The sequence below is a fragment of the Grammomys surdaster genome, unplaced genomic scaffold (assembly GCF_004785775.1).
Source record: "Grammomys surdaster isolate TR1022 unplaced genomic scaffold, NIH_TR_1.0 181, whole genome shotgun sequence".
Lineage (NCBI taxonomy): Eukaryota > Metazoa > Chordata > Mammalia > Rodentia > Muridae > Grammomys > Grammomys surdaster.
Window position 1 is genome coordinate 4,768,470 of NW_021604626.1, and position 18,881 is coordinate 4,787,350.

General features: G+C 49.7%; 1 pseudogene; it reads right to left on the reverse strand.

Annotated features, from left to right (window-relative positions):
* The window catches only part of LOC114621502, a 61,522-nt pseudogene extending 43,968 nt beyond the window's left edge, over positions 1–17,554 (reverse strand).
* Between the last annotated feature and the right edge of the window lie 1,327 nt (positions 17,555–18,881).

Below are 18,881 nucleotides of genomic sequence, written 5' to 3' on the forward strand. Positions count from 1 at the left end.
TAGATAGATAGACAGACAGACAGATAGATGATAGATAGATAGATAGATAGACAGACAGACAGATAGATGATAGATAGACAGACAGATAGATGATAGATAGATAGACAGACAGACAGATAGATGATAGATAGATAGATAGATGATAGGTAGATAGATAGATAGATAGATAGACAGATAGATGATAGATAGATAGATAGATAGATAGATGATAGATAGATCAGTCATCCCAGGACTAACCAGCTCATGGTGGTTATCACACTGACTTGAAAAGAGAAATATCAAATGCAGGCGTGGAGCTGGGGCCAGCTGGTGAAGAGCGATTGCGTCTCTCCTTTCAAAGCTCCTGGAGAAGAGCCTTCCCGTGCCTGTCACGTGCTGCGAACCCCACTACTGTGAGGCTCCCCAGGACACAAGTCTTCACTCCAGAGCTACTACCTAAAGCTTCCTGCAAAGTAACTTCTTGCAGAGTGTTATTTACGGTGACAAATGAGAGGCGTGGCTGGCTTTCCTGAGAGGAGCTATGGATCGGATACGAAACGTCCCCACAAAGGGCTCACGGGTGCAGCGTCCTGACGTGGGACTGTTTGGGAGCAATCAAATCATAAGGGCTCTGACAAAATCAATCAACCAACTCCTTGACAGGTTCAGCTGGGCACTCAAGCAATAAAATGCTTACCATGTAAGAATGAGGAGAGGGTCTGAGTTCCATCCCCAAAACCCATATAAAAGTAGTGGGGTTCGCAGCACGTGACAGGCACGGGAAGGCTCTTCTCCAGTAGCTTTGAAAGGAGAGAAGCAATCGCTCTTCACCAGCTGGCCCCAGCTCCACGCCTGCATTTGATATTTCTCTTTTCAAGTCAGTGTGATAACCACCATGAGCTGGTTAGTCCTGGGATGACTGAACTATCTATCTATCTATCTATCTATCTATCTATCTATCTATCTATCTATCATCTATCTATCTATCTATCTATCACACTTTTTTTTTTGATTTTTCGAGACAGGGTTTCTCTGTGTATCTCTGGCTGTCCTGGAACTTACTCTGTAGACCAGGCTGGCCTCGAACTCAGAAATCCGCCTGCCTCTGCCTCCCAAGTGCTGGGATTAAAGGCGTGTGCCACCACCGCCCAGCCTATCTATCACACTTTTAGTCAATCCCATCACTGGGGAACTGGGGATGAGAACATTCCTGGGGCTTGCTGTCCAGTGAGTGACACTGGCTCGAAACCATGACAGATGGCAACTGAGGAGTGACAACCAGAGTTGACCTCTGGCCTCCACACATATGGGCACACACATGTATGCACATCAGCACAAATATGTAAACATGGGCCTACAGAAAACAATTATAATCTGATCTCATTATTAGGAGGTAGACATGGAGATGGGCAGTCACCGGGAGTTGTCTTTGCTGAGGAGGACTTGTTTCCTGGCTGCTGTTAGAGCTTGCTCTGCCATGATGCACTGCCTCATCTTGGCCCAGAAACAACGGATACATGTGACCATGGGCAGAGCCCTCCGAAACCATGAGGGAAATCATTTCCCCTGGGTTGTTTCCCCGGGCATCTTGCCACCATGATCAGAAGCTGTTTGACGCAAACAGACCTGTGTTTTGGGAGGCTCTGCACTTTACCAGGGTCCCTATGTAACTCACTATATGCAAAGGAGAATTGGTGAAAATAAAGACCACATTAATAGTGTCAAAGAATCTTCCAAGGGATGTCAACAGGCCATTAGTAGGAAAGGACCGTGCAGTCCCCTGGCCACTGCCTGACCTGTGGGCCCTGTTCAGTTCTTGACCACAGGCAGAGTAGGTAGATTGTTATACATCTGACACAACCCCACATATGCCATGTGTATACATGTGCACAGATAGTGCATAAAGAGTCTGGAAAGATGGCTCGGCAGTTAAGAACGAAGTATGTTCTCCCAGGGGACCCAGATTCGATTCCCAAAACCCAGGTGGTGGCCAACATAGTCTGTAACTCCAGTTTCAGAGGATCTGATACCCTCTTCTAGCCTTCATGGGTACTGAATGTACAGGGTGTGCAGACAAAGACAAAGGCAGAATACCCCAACACATAGAACAAAGATAAATAAATCTTAAAAAAACCACATGTGCAAATTACACATATACTCATACCACGCATACCACACTTATGCACACACATACATGGAGTATACAGAGAGAGAGAAAGAGAGACACACAGACAGACAGACAGACAGACAGACATTTGGAGCTCCATGGGACTGTAGCAGAGTTGGAAGTTCTATCAGAGATGAGACCACAGCAAACAGAAGGGTCACACCAAGTAAAGCCACTGCTGGCCAGTTCACAAGGCCAATGTAAAAAAATAATGACCAGAGACCCAATGGAAGTGGCTACTGGGAGCAACAAACACATGAAGGAGGCCCTGGGGTTATGAGTAAAAAGCAATAGAGTGGCGTGTCACAAACAGGATGGGAGAGATGGCAGCTTACCACAATGGACACGAAGCACATTCATTCTGGTCCTGCCTGGGGACAAGATATTTATACTGTGAAGCTCCACAGTTTCTGTTCCAGATGCCTGCTTTAACTGCGCAGAATGAAAATCAGAGGAACAAAACAGACTTCGGGTCCCGTTCATTTGGGCGTGTGATTTTTATATTTTATTATTAATGATAAAGTTTATAAATTTAAAAAAATAAAAATCTTAGATACTCAAAAAAAGACAGATTGGAGGCAAAATGGGCCCTAGCAGGCAGAGGGGCTCCTGCATGGGTCAGAGACCAGATGAGAAGGGACTTCCAGGACAGGAGTTTGGACCGGAAGTTTAGGGTGACAAGACTCAGCGGGAAGAAAGGTGATGGTTTCCAGGGTGGAAGGCATTCCCCCAGTGTCTCTGAAAAGGTGACCTCCAAACACAGTGGCACTGCCAACATTCTTAAATTGAGGCGGCCTTGCAGTTTGTTCCGTGGGCATGAGAGAGACCATTCACAGGCGTCAGAACCCAATTTCCTGGGCCTCACACCTCTCGGTATTAAACACAAATAGATGAGACGTCGCGTTCTGATGAGACCTCTGGGCTAATCCGTCGTTATAAAAGTAATTTACTCTCAAGAGGTTGGAGCGACACGCATGCTTTAGGACAGGAATTTAAATTGGGACAATCTTATGTCCTTGCCCATCCCTACCTCCAGGATGTCTCCTCCATTTTAATGACCATACGACATGCATTTCCACAATTTCCCGTCTCATCATCCACAGAGCTCTGCCCTACATAGAAATATAGAAACCACTTAAATGATGTCTAGGAGAGACCCTGGTTCTCCTAAAACATCCTAAAACATCCTAAAACATCCTAAAACGTCCTAAAACATCAGGAATGACCCCCGGTAGGTCTTTCCGGATGACCTGCCAGAAGTTTGTCTTCCCTTTTTTTTTTCTTGGTTTTTTTCGAGACAGGGTTTCTCTGTGTAGCCCTGGCTGTCCTGGAACTCACTCTGTAGACCAGGCTGGCCTCGAACTCAGAAATCCGCCTGCCTCTGCCTCCCAAGAGCTGGGATTAAAGGCGTGCGCCACCACCACTGCTCGGCAAAGTTTGTCTTCCCTTTGGGCATTCTCAAGGACACTGGGTCTGACCTCTGTGTTCAGAGGTATTGAGGATGCCTGAGTCTCCAGAGAAACGGCCGTGTGGATGACAAGAAGAAACCTTGTATAGCTTCCTCTCTCGCTAAGAGAGATAAGAACATGAGGTACTGAGGTCAGACAGCTCACTTTTTTTTTACTGAGTCAGCCAGCAAGAGGGTTTGCAGCCGGGTGTCCATCACCCCAGTGCTTGGGAGGTGAAGCCAGAAGGATCAGGAGCTACATAGCAAACGCAAGGTTAGCGGGGACTGCATAAGGCCCCGTCTCAAAACAGCAACAAACAACAGTTCTGGTTCATAGCTCCCCTTAAAGGCAGGTTTTCATAAAGTCCCGGCCTTGGCCCGCCTCCTGTGTATTCCTTCTAGCCAATCAGATGCACCCTTAGCCCACCTCAGCTACTTCACCCCATTCCCAAACCTGTAACCACTAGGACCGCTCTGGCTCCCCTCTTCTTCCCTGTCTCTGCAGTATCTGCTCCAACTACTGCCTCCCCTTCCTGCAGCCCCATAGCTGCCTCCACGCCCCCACTACGTCTCCCCGCCCTCCTCCTTCCAGACCCACTCCCTATGGCTGCAGATTCAACAACCCCGACCCCAAAATTTAAAACCCAACCTATTGTAAAATCCAAACCATTTCAATACTAACACGAAAATACAAGCGTCGCCAGGCAGTGGTGGCGCATGCCTTTAATCCCAGCACTTGGGAGGCAGAGGCAGGCGGATTTCTGAGTTCGAGGCCAGCCTGGTCTACAGAGTGAGTTCCAGGACAGCCAGGGCTACACAGAGAAACCATGTGTCGAAAAAAACAAAAACAAAAACAAAAACAAAAACAAAAACAGAAGAAGAAGAAGAAGAAGAAGAAGAAGAAGAAGAAGAAGAAGAAGAGAAAAAAAAAAAAGAAAATACAAGTGTCAAAATTCCATCTCTGACCTCGGGTGATCAGCCAATAGCCGATCAAATAAGACATTGTGTAAAACTCCGCCAGAGGCTGGGGGATGAAATGTATATAAGACACGGATGAGTCTCATGCTGAGACTTGAGTTCCATTCCCAAAATATTTCATTACAGACACGAAAACATTCCAAAATAATAATAATACAAAAATAAATCTGAAGCACATCTGGTCCCAAGTATTGGGCACAGAGGACACACCTAACCGGTACCTTCCTGACTTGTCATGTGACTGCCCCATGGAGACCCAGCTACAAAGTTACCCCTTTCCTCTTTCACCCTTATTCCCAGGTCCATCTTCCGGTGGGTGGCACAGGTCCTGCCTAAGCCTACAGCCACCCCTCCCGGAGGAAAGGTCCTAGTTAACACTAACACCCTCTCTCCCTTCTGCTGTGGCTTGCAGTTTCACAGTGTGCTCTCAGTCTGGTTCTTTGGGACCTCAAACTTATGAGCCCCAGCCTGGGCTGCCACAGGGCCACCTGGAAGCTCTCTGCAGAAAGAGATGCAAGGCGGCCCCTGGTCAGTGTCTAGGTGTCCTGTGTGACAGCTATGGCCACCCGGGAGGGATCACAGGAGCCACCAGGCAGCTTATCCAGGAAATTAAACCTTGTGTCAATGTGCCAGAAGGGTCCACAGCTACATATCACACCCACAAATGCCAACCTAGAAGAAGGTTACAGCCACAGGCACTGGTGGATCTGGGCTCCGGCTGAGAATGCCTCTCATAGCACCATAGTGACACCTCAAAGGATGCATGTGGGCACAAGGGGAGGCAGGGCCACTCATTGTTCAGGTGCTACCGTATGCTTTTCTCAGGGACTGCTTCCAAGACCACAAGCATGCCACCCCAGAGTAACAGACAGTATTGTGGTTATCAGAAGCAAGCGGGCAGTGAGGCTGGCAGTACCTTTCAGAGCCACCCTCGCTCCAACATGAGTCATTGTTTCCTCACCTGAAGACGAAAGGCAGGCATGGGCTGGGGAGATGGCTCACTCAGTAACGTACCCCTCCTGTTCAAGCATGAGGACCCGAATTTGCTTTCTACAGTCCATATTAAAAGCCAGGCACCGGCTGCACACACAGCATTTCTTATGGGGCGACTGCTTCACAGGCTTGTCTCAGTGGCAATGAGTTTCTACAGGGACACATCCACGACACCCTGTGAGCAGCTTCGGGGTGTCTGAGCATCCGCTAGAGCACAGCCAGGCTGAAACAGGGCTGAGAAAGCCCCCACTGACTTAGTCCATGTGGCTGCTAAGAGGACCACCTGGCCTTGGTGCTCATTGGCTGACAGAAGCTCAGATAGACTAGGAGTCTACATGAGACCAAGAGGGTCTGGTGTCAGGCAACCCACTTCCTGGTTTCTTGCTATGACCTCATGGAGAAGAAGGCTGAAACACCTCTATGAAGTTTTTTACAAGGACATTAATCCCTTGTCAAACCCTCACTACCTCAGTACCCTCCTAAGCCTCACCATCACCTTGGGGTTAGAATTCACAAGTGAATTTTATAGCAGTCACAGACATTCAGACCAAAGCACCTACCCGAATCCTGTCCACACCTGCAGCACAGTGAAGGTTACTACTGAATGCCTATCCCTCAGATGACATCACACCCCATATGATGTCACTCCCCATATGATGTCACACCCCATATGATGTCACTCCCCATATGATATCACTCCCTATATGACATCATGCCCCATATGACATCACGCCCCATGTGACATCACGCCCCATATGACATCATGGTTGGTAAGGCACCTAGATGAAGGTGTTACTAGGACACTTTGCTACCAGGTATTCCAGGAAATGAGACCACAGTAAAAGAGCACCACAGAGGAACTTTGGGGGCGTCGTAAAAGAAGAGCAAACTGAGGAAGATAGCTATTCTGTCTTTCCCATGCATGCCTTCTCTTGAGAACACAGATAGGATGGCTGGAAGTCCAGCTGCTGATCTGGGTCACAAAAAAACTTTGAGTACGGAATCCCTCCACACAGGGTGGGGCTGAAAGTGGGAGGTCCCTGGAAGCCAGATGGGGCCTGAGGCCCTAGCCCAGTTCTAGGGAACATTCTCAGTTAGCACTCCTGTTTGAGGAAGCTCAGTGTTCGTCTGAATCTTCCATCAACTGCAGCACATTTAATCCTGCAATGACCACACCATGCAACAGCCATGCCTTGGTATACGAGTTGACTTCTTCTTTCTGCCTGGCAAGCATCTTTAGGGTGGTGGCAACCTGCATGCCGTCCCTCCATACTCCCTGGTGTCTGGTCACCAGATCTGCCCACACCAATCCTATTGCAGGCTGTGATGGGGGTGACCCCAGTCAACTTTGGGATTTGCTTTAGGTTTGGTTTGCTCAGGAGGGATAAGGGGTTTTGTCAGCCCATCAGTACAGGTGATAAAAGACAGGCACAAGCTGCGATGTTGAAGCCAGGATCACGCCAGGAAAGCACTGAAGCTGGAACACATCAGAAGAGGCTGAAAGAGCCCATCCCACAGTGGAGGAAGGGGCCCTGAACAAACCCAGCGCAGGAGCGTTACCGTGGCAACACTGGGCCTGGGTGCTGAGGTGCTGATGGAGGCCCTATAGAACAGAACAGCGAGGCAGGAGTCCTAAGCCAGCTCTTCCTCCACCCCTCCTCCAACACCTGCCCACGCTTCAGCCCACCTCTGAGACAGACTTTCTTGAAGTTTTGTCTTTAACCCTGAGAATTCGTGAGCTTTGCATTCGGGATCATCTCTATCTGTGGTTTCATATAGAAAGAAGTAGTTTTAAATCTACAAGTAAAACGGCTACACTTGTCCTGTGACTACATGTGCTCTGCCACAGCAGCTGCCTCCTTTCTTCAAGAAAAGCCTGGAGGTGGAGCCATACCAGAGCCTCCTGTCACTGAGGACAAGGACATGACTGTGACGCTGTCCTGGAACCTGGGTGTCCACTCATATCCTCTCATGACCTCAGCCAGCCTCTGTTGATCCAGGGCCTCTTTTATTTTTTTAATCTTTATTTTATTTTATACAAGAGTTTGAGGAGGTGGGTCTTGGGTGACATGGGAGACCTGAGGGTTTGGGACCTGCTGTGACAGTCCTAGTCCTACCAGTGGCTCTACCCTATGTCAGCAAGCCAGTAACCACTGCTTCTTCCTATCCCCCCACCCCTGCCAGGGCCCTTCCTTTACACGGTGCGGTGTGTGAAAGTGAAGCCAGGTAGGCATGACCCCAAGTGACCTTCCCTACCTATATGCCTATCACCCACTGCAGGTGAAGTCCAGCTTAACCCCTTACTTATGTCGATAATGCATCTTGTTCTAAGGTATGCCACGGTGTTTTTTTTTATCTTATTAATGGTTTTTCTTTCTCCTTTTTTTTTTAAGATTTATTTATTTATTTTATGTATATGAGTACAGTGTCACTCTCTTCAGACATACCAGAAGAGGGCATCGGATTCCATTACAGTTGATTGTGAGCCACCATGTGGTTGCTGGGAATTGAACTCAGGACCTCTGGAAGAACAGTCAGTGCTCTTCACCACCAAGCCACCTTTTCAGCCCCGTGTTTTTTCTTTTATAAGATACAATCTTGCTATGTAGCCCTGGCTAGCCCTCTGTGTCAGCCTTCTGTGTACTGGGATTACCTGCTCCTGTCATGCCCTGATTGGCCACTAGTTGCATTTAGTTTGTTCACATCCTGAGTCCTGGGATAGTACTGGGATTTTGGCATGCACCATCACGTCTAGTTTATGCCACACTGAGGACTGAGCCCACGGCTTCATGAATGTTGGGCAGGCTGTCTACGAACTGAGCCACATTCTTAGCCCCTCTTGTACCAACCGTGAGGAGCCATTGATCCAGAGTACCTGATGGTACATAACAACGCCTCCAAACTGCTGCTTCACAGATCATTCCGAAGACTCAGGATGGTAGGATGGGGAAGGAGGACTCATGGAGAAGCTGTGTAACTCCTGTGGAGGTAAACGGGAGGGCTTCCTGTACGGCTCTGGGAAGTCCAGCCTCGGGGAGGACTGACTTCCTGGAAGGTTCTGGGAAGTCCTGCCCCAGGGAGGACTGACTTCCTGTAAGGCTCTGGGAAGTCCTGTCTCAGGGAGAACTGACTTCCTGTAAGGCTCTGGGAACTCCTGCCTCAGGGAGGATTTCTGTAAGGCTCTGGGAGGTCCTGCATCAAGGAGGCCTCTTCAGCAGGCCCAGAATTTTCTGGACACAGTAGAGGCAATTCTTTTTCCATGGTTCATCTGCTAACCTCAGGACTGTGTCACCTCACACAGGATGATTAATTTCAATTGTCAACTTGAGATCTAGACTCAACCTGGGAGACAGGCCTCTGGGCACACCTGTGGAGGATTGTCTTCTGTTAACTGACTACCTATCCTTGTAGGTGGCGCCATGTTTGGGCTAGAATCCTGCACTATATCAAAAGCAGACCATGCACGGAGCGCAAACATCTGTGGATCTCTGCTTGTCGGCTGTGGATGCAGCGTGATCCGCCACCTCAGCTCCTGCAGCTGTGAACGGTAGACCGGATGTACCCTTGAACTGTGAGCCAGGATGGATCCTTCCTTTCTTCAATTGCTTCTGTAATGTATTTTATCACAGCAGCACTGTCTTGCCCTGAGAAACACTACAGAGGTCGCCTGGTACCTGTGAAGGCTAATCCAGGCTGGACATTGTCTGGTCCAAAAGGAACTCCAGACAAACGGTTAACTGTAGTGCCTATTTGCATACCAAAGGATACGCTGGCCTCCAGCCTCCCTCAGTACCTGTGGCTCTTCTCAGCTCTCCTCCTACCCTAAACTTCCCAGCTCACGGGCTTCCCTTCCTCAGCTTCTCATTCCTACACAGCCCCGCCATTTTGACCGTGCACCCGTTCTGCCTCCCTCCCTCTCGGTCTCTTTTACCTGTACTCTTATTTTCTTCCTCGCTTGCTCCTCCCCCCACTGTCACCGAGTCTCCTCTCAAGGCCTGGTTCAGCCTGTCAGCCATGTTCAGTCTACTTTTCAACATGCCTCTGGCTGCACTCTCCCTCACACCTACAATAAAATCCTTCCCGTCAACCTTACCATGGACGGGTCACATTCTCACTTTAAATACCCGGTGCCTAAGCTCCCACGTTACACCGACATGGCATTACATGTGTTCCCGAAAAGCCTTTAGTATCCCAGCTCTGAGGTGTCTCGTTCCCAGCCAGTGTTCTTCACACTGTTGTCAGGGTGGCTCACCCTTCTCTTCCCATTGGCACAGCAAGAGAGCCTCTGTCTTCACCCCAGAAGCCTTGGTCATTAATGAGAAAGGCGGGGAACGGCTCAGCAGGGGCTGTCCGGTTCCTTGTGTATTCTGTCCTGCGCTTGGATTGAAATGTAGAATGTTAATGTATGAAGATTTGATTTCAAATTATGCAAATAAGATGACTCAGGAAATTAAACCTGTGATTAAAGAGGAAGAGGAGAATCAGAAAGCTGAAAAGATGAAACAAAGAATAAACCTAGAAGGGAAGGAGATAGAAGAGGTCTGGGGGCAAACAGCCTTATGGGTGCACTTGACCATGGGTGGCCGCGTGCCTGCTAGTCACAGACCCCTTCTTTTCTGAGGTCCAAGAAAGGTTTGGAGAATTGAAATGCCTTAAAGGGAGATGGACGTGGAGGGGAGGCGAGGATGCTTGCTTAGTTATCTCAGCGAGGGTCCACACCGCGAAGGACACAGGATGTTGGGAAAATGTGTCCGTGTGGCCCAGGTCGAGGCTGCGTACGGGGTTCTCTGCCTCTGAGCCGGGGAGGAGGGGGAGCGAGAGTCAGGGGCAGCAGGTAGGCTAAGTCTGTGCAGTGGAGGGGGATGATGAGATGGGGTGCCGCCACAGGGACCCCAGTCTCCTTTTCCTAATGAGTGGAAAGTCTGTCTCACTTAAGAGAGCAGAAATTACCCCCGAGCCATTTAAAATATTCGTAAAAGAAAATACCCAAGAATAAATAGTAAACTGAGCAACGGGAGGGAGAAGGGGAAAGCGTGAGAATCGGGGTTCCACTGGGACCCCCACAACTGTGTCCTGAGCTCCTGAAGTGGAACATCTGTGAGACTCACTTCCCACAAGAGGGAGAGTGAGCAGTGGCCCCTCTCCCTTTTTAGGGGAGTCTGGGAACTACTCCCCTGCAAGCGCCCGCAGCTCCGGGCTCCGGGCTCCGGACTCCGGGTTCCAGTCTCCGGGTTCCAGTCACCGGGCTCCGGGCTCCAGTCTCCGAGGCTCCGGCCTCCGGGGCTCCGGCCTCCGGGCTCCTCCTCTTCTTACAAGGCTGCTGACATCACGGGTCATCTTTAAGACATCATTAACCCTAATCATCTCCCACGTGTTCTGTCTCTTGATACTGTTAGGTGTCAGGAAGTGCATCATGTCCAGAAATTAGCTCCCGCTGGACTATAAAAGGGTTTCTGGTGGCTAGATAAAAGCCAGCATTCCTTAGAAGCTTGTGAAACGGGTTTCCTGGTTGCCTTGCCTCTGGCAGGAGGAGGAATCCGGGGGGCCCCCCCGACTGCCATGTACCTGTGGTTGTATGACAAAGCGGTGCCGACCTCCAGGCTCCTTCAGCCCTTTTTCACAAGTACATTTCAAAGCTCCCACGGGAGCCTCCTGGCTTCTCACCTAAGATTCATGCTCTCTGCCAAGTCCCGCCCCACCCCCACTCCACTGACCTGGGCTGGTCTCTCCTCTTCCTATTCCTGCTGTTCCCCTGCCTCAGTCCTAACCGTGTCCAGTCTTTTTTTTTTTCTCTCTCTCTCTCTCCTCTGCTCTGGATAGTTTCAGATGCATCTGGATTTTCTTTCTCTCTTATTCACAATAAAAGCCTTTTTCCTAATCATGGAGCTGGCATTCTCGTGGTTTCTTGACTGTGTCCCTCACCGAATACAGATACCATTAATATGGGGCTCTGTGCATCAAGTTTCCAACCCCAGAATTCTGCAGAACAAACACTTGAGCCACGATAAAGGTTTATTTTTAATCATGTGTCTCTGTACGGGGCTGTGGATGTGAGTGCGCATGCGTGTGGAGGTCAGAGGTCAACCTCAGGTACCTTCCTCGGGAACTGCCCGTCTGGGTTTACAAGACAGGGTTTCTCATTGACCTGGAGTTCACCAAGTAGTCTAGCCTGGCTAGCCTGGGCTATGTGGTCTGCCTGTCTCCACCTACCCAGCACTGACACTTCACATGTACGGCACCACTCTTGGTCTTTTCACGCGTTTTCTGGGAATTGAACTCAGGTCCTCATGGTTATAAGATAAGCATTTTATTGACTGAGTCATCTCCCTACTCTTTTTTTTTTTTTTGGTTTTTCGAGACAGGGTTTCTCTGTATAGCCCTGGCTGTCCTGGAACTCACTCTGTAGACCAGGCTGGCCTCGAACTCAGTAATCCGCCTGCCTCTGCCTCTCGAGTGCTGGGATTAAAGGTGTGCGCCACCACTGTCCAGCTAACCCCAATTTTAAGAAATAAAATAAATGTGATTCTGTGCTGGATTGAACAGGAATGTCTCCATTGACTCACATGTTTGAATGCTTTGCCCATAGGGAGTGGCACTATTAGAGGGTGTGGCCTTGTTGGAGTGGGTGTGGTTTTGTTGGAATAGGTGTGGCCTTTTTGGAAGAAGTACATTACTGCGGGATGGGGTTTGAAGTCTCAGAAGCTCAAAATTAGGCCTAGTGGCTCACGGTCACAGGAAGACTGGATGCCTGCAGATCAAGATGAAGAGCTCTCAGCTCCTCCTCCAGCGCCACATCTGCCTGCACACCGCCATGCTTCCCACATGACAATATTGGACTAAACCTCTGAACTGTGAGCCAGCCCAGTGAAATCTTTGCATTTAGAAGAGTCTCAGTGGTCATGGTGTCTCTTCACAGGAGTAGATCAGTGATTAAGACAGGGACTTATGTGTACGTCTGACAAAACGTGCAGCTGCTGTTTGACACACAAAGGGTACCATTGTACACTGAGAATATCATTAATTCATGTTACTAACACAACCATCAATAACTCTAGTCTTAGGGGATCTGACACCCAGTTCTGACCTCAGCAGGCATGAGAAACACACGTGGCACACAGACATACAGATATCCATATATATATATATACAGGCAAAACACTCATACCATACACATAAAGTAAAATAAGTCTTAAAAAAAACAAAAAACACCAGGGGAATTAGGGTATCAACTCCTCCTGTAACAAAGAAAAATCAAATCAATGGTGACATTGAGCCCTGCCCTCACCCTATCAGGTAATGTCAGCCTCTGCGATTCCCGGGAAAGACTGACCCCACACAGACTGTACTGCCTATCAACTGCACAGACTGTCCCAAGAGCTTCCTTTACACTGGATCTCTGTCTCATGGGCCTGTTGATTTTAGAGCCACACACAGTTTACCTGAGGAGAGACAGACCTCCCGTTGGCCTCTGTCTGAGTCACATCTTCTGTCTCAGCTCGAGTGTTCACTAGCACAACAGGGCCCAGAACTGGAAAGCTGAGTCCAGACGGGCCTCAGCAAGCCTACGAGCCTAGTGGAGATGCCTGGGAACCAACAGAGAGACCAGAAAGGAAGTGATGGAGAGTGGGCATGGCTCCAGCCAGGGGCCTGTTCTCAGTGAAAACAGCTGGGCTTCATTCGCCCTTCAAAGTAGACATCGTGCTCAGAATGTGACTGTGGAAACGCTCCCACAGCCTCGCTCTGCGTGGCTCCTGTTTGTCTGTAGGAAAGCATTGTTATTCTGGGAGCAGCCTCTTTAAGCAACAAGCAGGCCTGCCTGACCCCAAGGCAGGCTGTAGCTGTCACAGTCAGCTCCCAAAGCTCAGGAGACAGGGTCCTTCTGCTAAGCACGAGGCCTGGCCTGAAGACAGAGGGGGCGCTGGCCTTACAGCCTGGAAGCCCCACAGCTTTATCTTCTTCGGTATCAGAATCCCTGATCTGGCTCAGCACAAAACAAACCTCATTTTCCAGCCTGTCTGCAGCTAGGGGTAGACACTAACTGAATTCTAGACAGTGTGCAATCTCTCAACTTAGGGTTGTCTAGGTTCAGAGGCTATCCAACAAGAAGGGCAGGCAGGAGGGACAAATCGAGACATCAAAGCCTGGATTTCTCACCAGGACTCTGGAGCCTGAGTTTCTGGTTAAAAAAGTAATAATAATAAAATAAAAAAATGAAAGGATGAGACGTAGCTCAGTGATAGCGTGTGCCTCAAGCACAAGGTTCTGAGTTCAAGTCCCAGTGCTACGGAAAAATATGAATGGAGCCTGGGTCCCTGATTAGGTTAGTAGGGTCTGGGACCCAAGTGACCTTTAAATCGGTGTTATTTAAGGTTCCACGTCTCATGGCGTTTGACCTTCCAGGACACAGACTTGATATGATGAAGTGGAACGCTGAGAAAGATGAAGCCACTGTTGATGAGTGACGGGTGAGGTGAGAGCCCCTGCGTCAGGCATAACACAACCCTTGCGCATGCGCAGACCATGGACACTATGGAGCCCTCAGATCTGGTGGCAGGAAGGACTTGGGAGTGGGTAGGTGGTGACCGTGATGAGTTCCTAAGGTAAGCCACCATCTCCTACGTGGCCTTTCCTGAAGCATCTCCATAGCCCCTATGCCACAAGGAGATTCTCAGAGGGGTGCGAAGGCTGCTGGAGGAATCCCGGGCTGTGTCCTGCCCCCTTCCCCGCTGGGGTGCCCAGAGCACCTCCACTGCTCAGGGGAGGCAGGACACAGTCGGTAATGCAGGTCCTCAGTCCCAGAACCTGGGAGGATTGCTGCAGTTCTCTGTTCCCTATCTCCTGTGTACCCAGAGCCACCAGGGTACCACTGGGAGTCAGGAACAGGGATCCGGGGTCCATACTTCCCCTCAGGGTGTCTGCATGCCAGGCAGGAAAGGGAAGGCAAAGCCCAGGATGGGGGTAGAACGTGGTTTGGTTCCAAATGACTCTGGAGAGTATGGAGGAGCTGGGAGAGAGAAGACCTTCCCCAGAAGGTTTAGGCAGGGCTTTTTGTGTCAGGTCTCCCCTGTGGAGATCCTTGATGAAGAGAAGGTCTTTGCTTGTCTAAACTGCTTTATTTGATGGCAAATGTGAATAAGTACACCTTACTCAGGGTGAACCCGGGATTACATAAACCTTTTGTGGGAGGGAATATCCAGGGAGGGAAGCTCACTGACTGAACGCTCTGGGCCTACCCAGATACCTCAGTAGCATGGAGAACTCTAAGATTTTTTTGCTAGACTGTACATGACTGATTGTCATGGTCCTCTCAGTGAGGTGTTATGGTTATTAGTTCCAGAGCAGATAGAGTTAGGCAGGGAGCTGGCCCCATGTATACCGTGAAAACTGAAAAGTTCTGAGATTCACAGGGTTTGGGCTCATTCAACCATACCAGTTCTTCTGTCTTGTGGTAGGGTCCACTCTCTCCACAGAGAAGTTTTGTGCAACTCCTAAGGTCGCCTTACATGGATCCAGCATGACCAGGTGATGTCCGTGGTTTCACATGCCACAGAAAGAGGGCCTTGAGTCACCTCACACCGTATCAGAAAACGATACAGCCAGGCCACTTCATGGTTCACAGCCTCTAACTAAACCTGAGGCGAAAGAGAAAGAGACAGAAAGAGAGATTGAAAGAAAATGAAAGAGGAGGATTGGGAGGTCTAGGCTAGCCTGAGCTAAATAGCAAGACCCTTTCTTATGAGGAAGAGGGATGGGGAATAGGGGAGGAAAGGAGAAGGAAAAGCTGGCCACAAGCACCACGGTTCAGAGTGCAGGTGAACGGCTCTGGATGTTTCAGTGTCTCCCCATTTGCTTTATCTTCTTCCTCTGGCCAGATAAGGAAAGTATCTCCATCTTGATGAAAATAAACAGACTAACAGAAGCCGGAACCCCTGACCCACTGCCTGGAGCAGAACTCACTACAGAGAAATGGCCACTGTCATGAGAACTGCAAAGGAGAGAGTGTGTAGCATTTGGTCATTCACCACATGGAGTCAGTGTGAAAGCAGCCTGGCCTGCCTCAGGAGATGTGGGGCCAGCTGTGGTGGAGTCCCGGTGGGTTTCCACACTGAGGTGGGTCCTACATGCAGGAGGAACGTCTAATGTTCCAGCGGCCTGGAGGCTTTGGTGACGGCAGGCCCCAATGACATGAGGAAGTCCTTGGTTCCAAAAGGGTTTATTGTCATGGCAGATGGTGGATGGATCTGGTTGTACCCCCGTAAAACTCAGGGCAGTCCCAAGTTATATAGGGAGGGAGACAGAGGGAGGATCTGGGGGAGGCATGCTTAATTTGCTCCGCCCTCTGGCCTTCATTAGTATGTAAATCCCTAGGGCCTGAGGCCTATAGTCATACCCTGTACCTGTGCACTTTGGGAGGGGCTGTAATGGCCTACGTGACTGAAGTTCTATGAAGACTAGACTGCTTTTCAGGACCCTGGGTTCTGGGGGTGCACCAAACTCCTGCCTGTTCTAACGTAGAGTCTCGGAGTTCTAGGCACATGCCCAACCATGAACCAGGATACCCTTACGCAGTCCCACAAGGAGATATAGGCAGTTGCCTAGGCCCCGACCACCACAGAGGTCTCAGACCTGAATCCCTGTAGCAGCAGGAGTGGGAGGAGGCCAGCTGGGGAATTCCTGAATTTGTCACACAGTTGAGATGCTCTCCAGAGCGGGAGACTGCAGAGCGTGGACTCAGCGTGACTCGCTCTGTGTCCTCTGGCCACCAGGCTGGCTCCAGCTCACACTTGGTAAGGACATGGCCTTAGCAGTCAGAGCTGCTCGGGCAGCAACAGTCCATTAGCCTGGCAGAGCCCACCACTGGAATCTAAAAGCTCTACCTTCAGGCAGCTGGGGCCACCCTATCAACCCTAGCACCTGTCTATATCTACATACGGGTCCCTAGAGTTACCGCTGGAAAGACGCTAACTCCAAAAAGCTTCAGTGGCCAGCCAGACTCTTGACTGAGGTCTGGGTCACAACAGGGAGCACCTTTTGGTACTCGACATGGTTGCCACATCTATGTAGAAGGTCGCTATCATCTCTAGACAAGGCAATCTGTATACAGAGAGGCGGCTTGGGGCCCAAAGCGCTCCATTCATCCCCAGGCATCAACTGTCTTCCCATCAGATGACGACCAGCAACGCCTCTTGATTTTTCAGGCCACTCTACTGTCGCTTGACTTTAAACACTGACAGACCTTCCAAGGGCTGAGAGTTCTGCTTAAAAGGAAACCAGTCTCCTGTCAGTTGCCTTTTATACTGACCCTTGCCCAGCTGGGAGCAGCTCTTCTTCTGGAAGAAGAGCAGCGACAGCTCAGTCTTGGACCTCACCGTTGCACCAGGTAGCAGGACTGGCTCCTCACAGCAGGCTGCTTCTCTCCATCCTCCGGTCTCCAGTTCCATCCGTCTTCATAATGCTCAAAATGCTCTTTCTCTCCTGTCTGTCCTCCACACACTCATACATTGTAGTGGCTCCCCCTGCCGGCGGGCTATGTGGCTGGCAGGCCTCCGGGTGACCTTGTCTGTCTATGCTGTGTGGCCTGGCTGCTGGTGGACATGGTAGCTCATGAGTGTGGCATGGCGGTGGGCAGGTCTGTCTGTCTTCTTCCCCTTTCTCCTTTTTATTTAGTTCAGGACCTTAGCCCGTCGGATGGTACTGTCTACATTTAGGTTGGGTCGTCTCTGATAAAAAAAAAAAAATCCCTCACAGGCATTCGCAGATGCCTTGTCTTTTGTCAGCATGACAATCAGTATTAACCACATTTTAGTTACTTTTCTATTGCTATGACAAACACCATGACTGAGGCGACTTACAAAGGAAGCTTTTAAGTTGGGGCTCACCATTCCAGAGGGTTAGAGTTCATGACCATCATGGCACGGAGCACAGCAGGGAACGTGGCAGCAGACAAACATGGAGCAGCAGCTGGGAGCTTACGTCTGATCCACAGGCATGACGCCGAAAAGTAACTGGAAATGACATGGACTTTTGAAACCTCAAAACTCGCCCCAAGTGGCATGCCTCCTCCAACAAGGCCACACCCCCATAATCCTTCCCAAGAAGTTCTACCAGCTGGTCCAGTTCTACCAGCTGGACCAAACATTCAAATATATGAGCCTATGGAAGCCATTCTAATCCAAACTACCACAAACCATCGCAGATGCTAATGCTTCTTGGGGGCGAATGCTCAGGGTTTGGCCTCCAGGAGGTCTCCAGGCAGCCATATGTCCCCAGCCAGGGCCAGGATGCTTGTTAGCCCCACAGCAGAGCGATTGAGCAGTATTGAGGGTGCTTCTGGCTATGGCTCCTATAGCAACAATGTATGTGCAGCTGAGTGGGTGACTGTGTGTGCTGGTTGGGTTTTGTCACACTGACACAAGCCTAGACATATCTAGGAAGAGTGAATCTTAATTAAGAAAACGCCTGTGCAAGATTGGCCCGTAAGCAAGGCTGTGGGATGTTGTCTTGATTAATGGTTGATGTGGGAGGGCCCGGCTCACAGTGGGTGATATCAACCCTGAGTAGGTAATCCTGAGTTGTATGTGAAATCAGGCTGAGCAAAGCCATGAGGATTAAGCCAGTGGGCGTCATTCCTCCATGGTGTCTGCCTCAGTTTTTCTCTCCAAGTTGCTTTTTGGCTGTGGTGTTTTATCACAGCAGTAGAAACCTAAGACAGGGTAGGACAGACAGTGTGTAGGAGGAGCCTAGGAACGTGTCCTATCACATATTATAATCATGTTGATTACACAGACTCCTGGCTGAGTGCAAGTGTGATGTATATACTGGGTGTGAGTTTTTGGGGGACTCTGCCCTTCAGGATGAAGATGGCAATGACTATGTCTGCTATAAAATTCACAGTGATCACCCACACTCAGGAGGTCCTTCCTAGGTTTTGTCTGTTAACATTCTGCTATAGGAGGGGGGTGCAGGGAGAGTCATTGGACCCTGTTAAGAGTCTAGCTACCTAGGTCTGTGCCTCACTTCCCCCTCCCCATGCCCTGCATGAGTCTTCAAGAAGTTCCAGAATGTTAGGACGGGACTTTTCAGTGATGCATCTGAGTCACCCATGTTCTTGTAAGCCACCCCGATAAACTCACTGGTTCTCAAAGCTAGATTTAGGTAAAACAGGTACTTTGGCCTATAAGATCAATGCCCTAATCTGGGGTGAATAAACATTTGTTCACATCACAAGAAAAAGTGTGTGTGTGTGTGTGCGTGTGTATGTGTGTATGTGGAGAGAGAGAGAGAGAGAGAGAGAGAGAGAGAGAGAGAGAGAGAGAG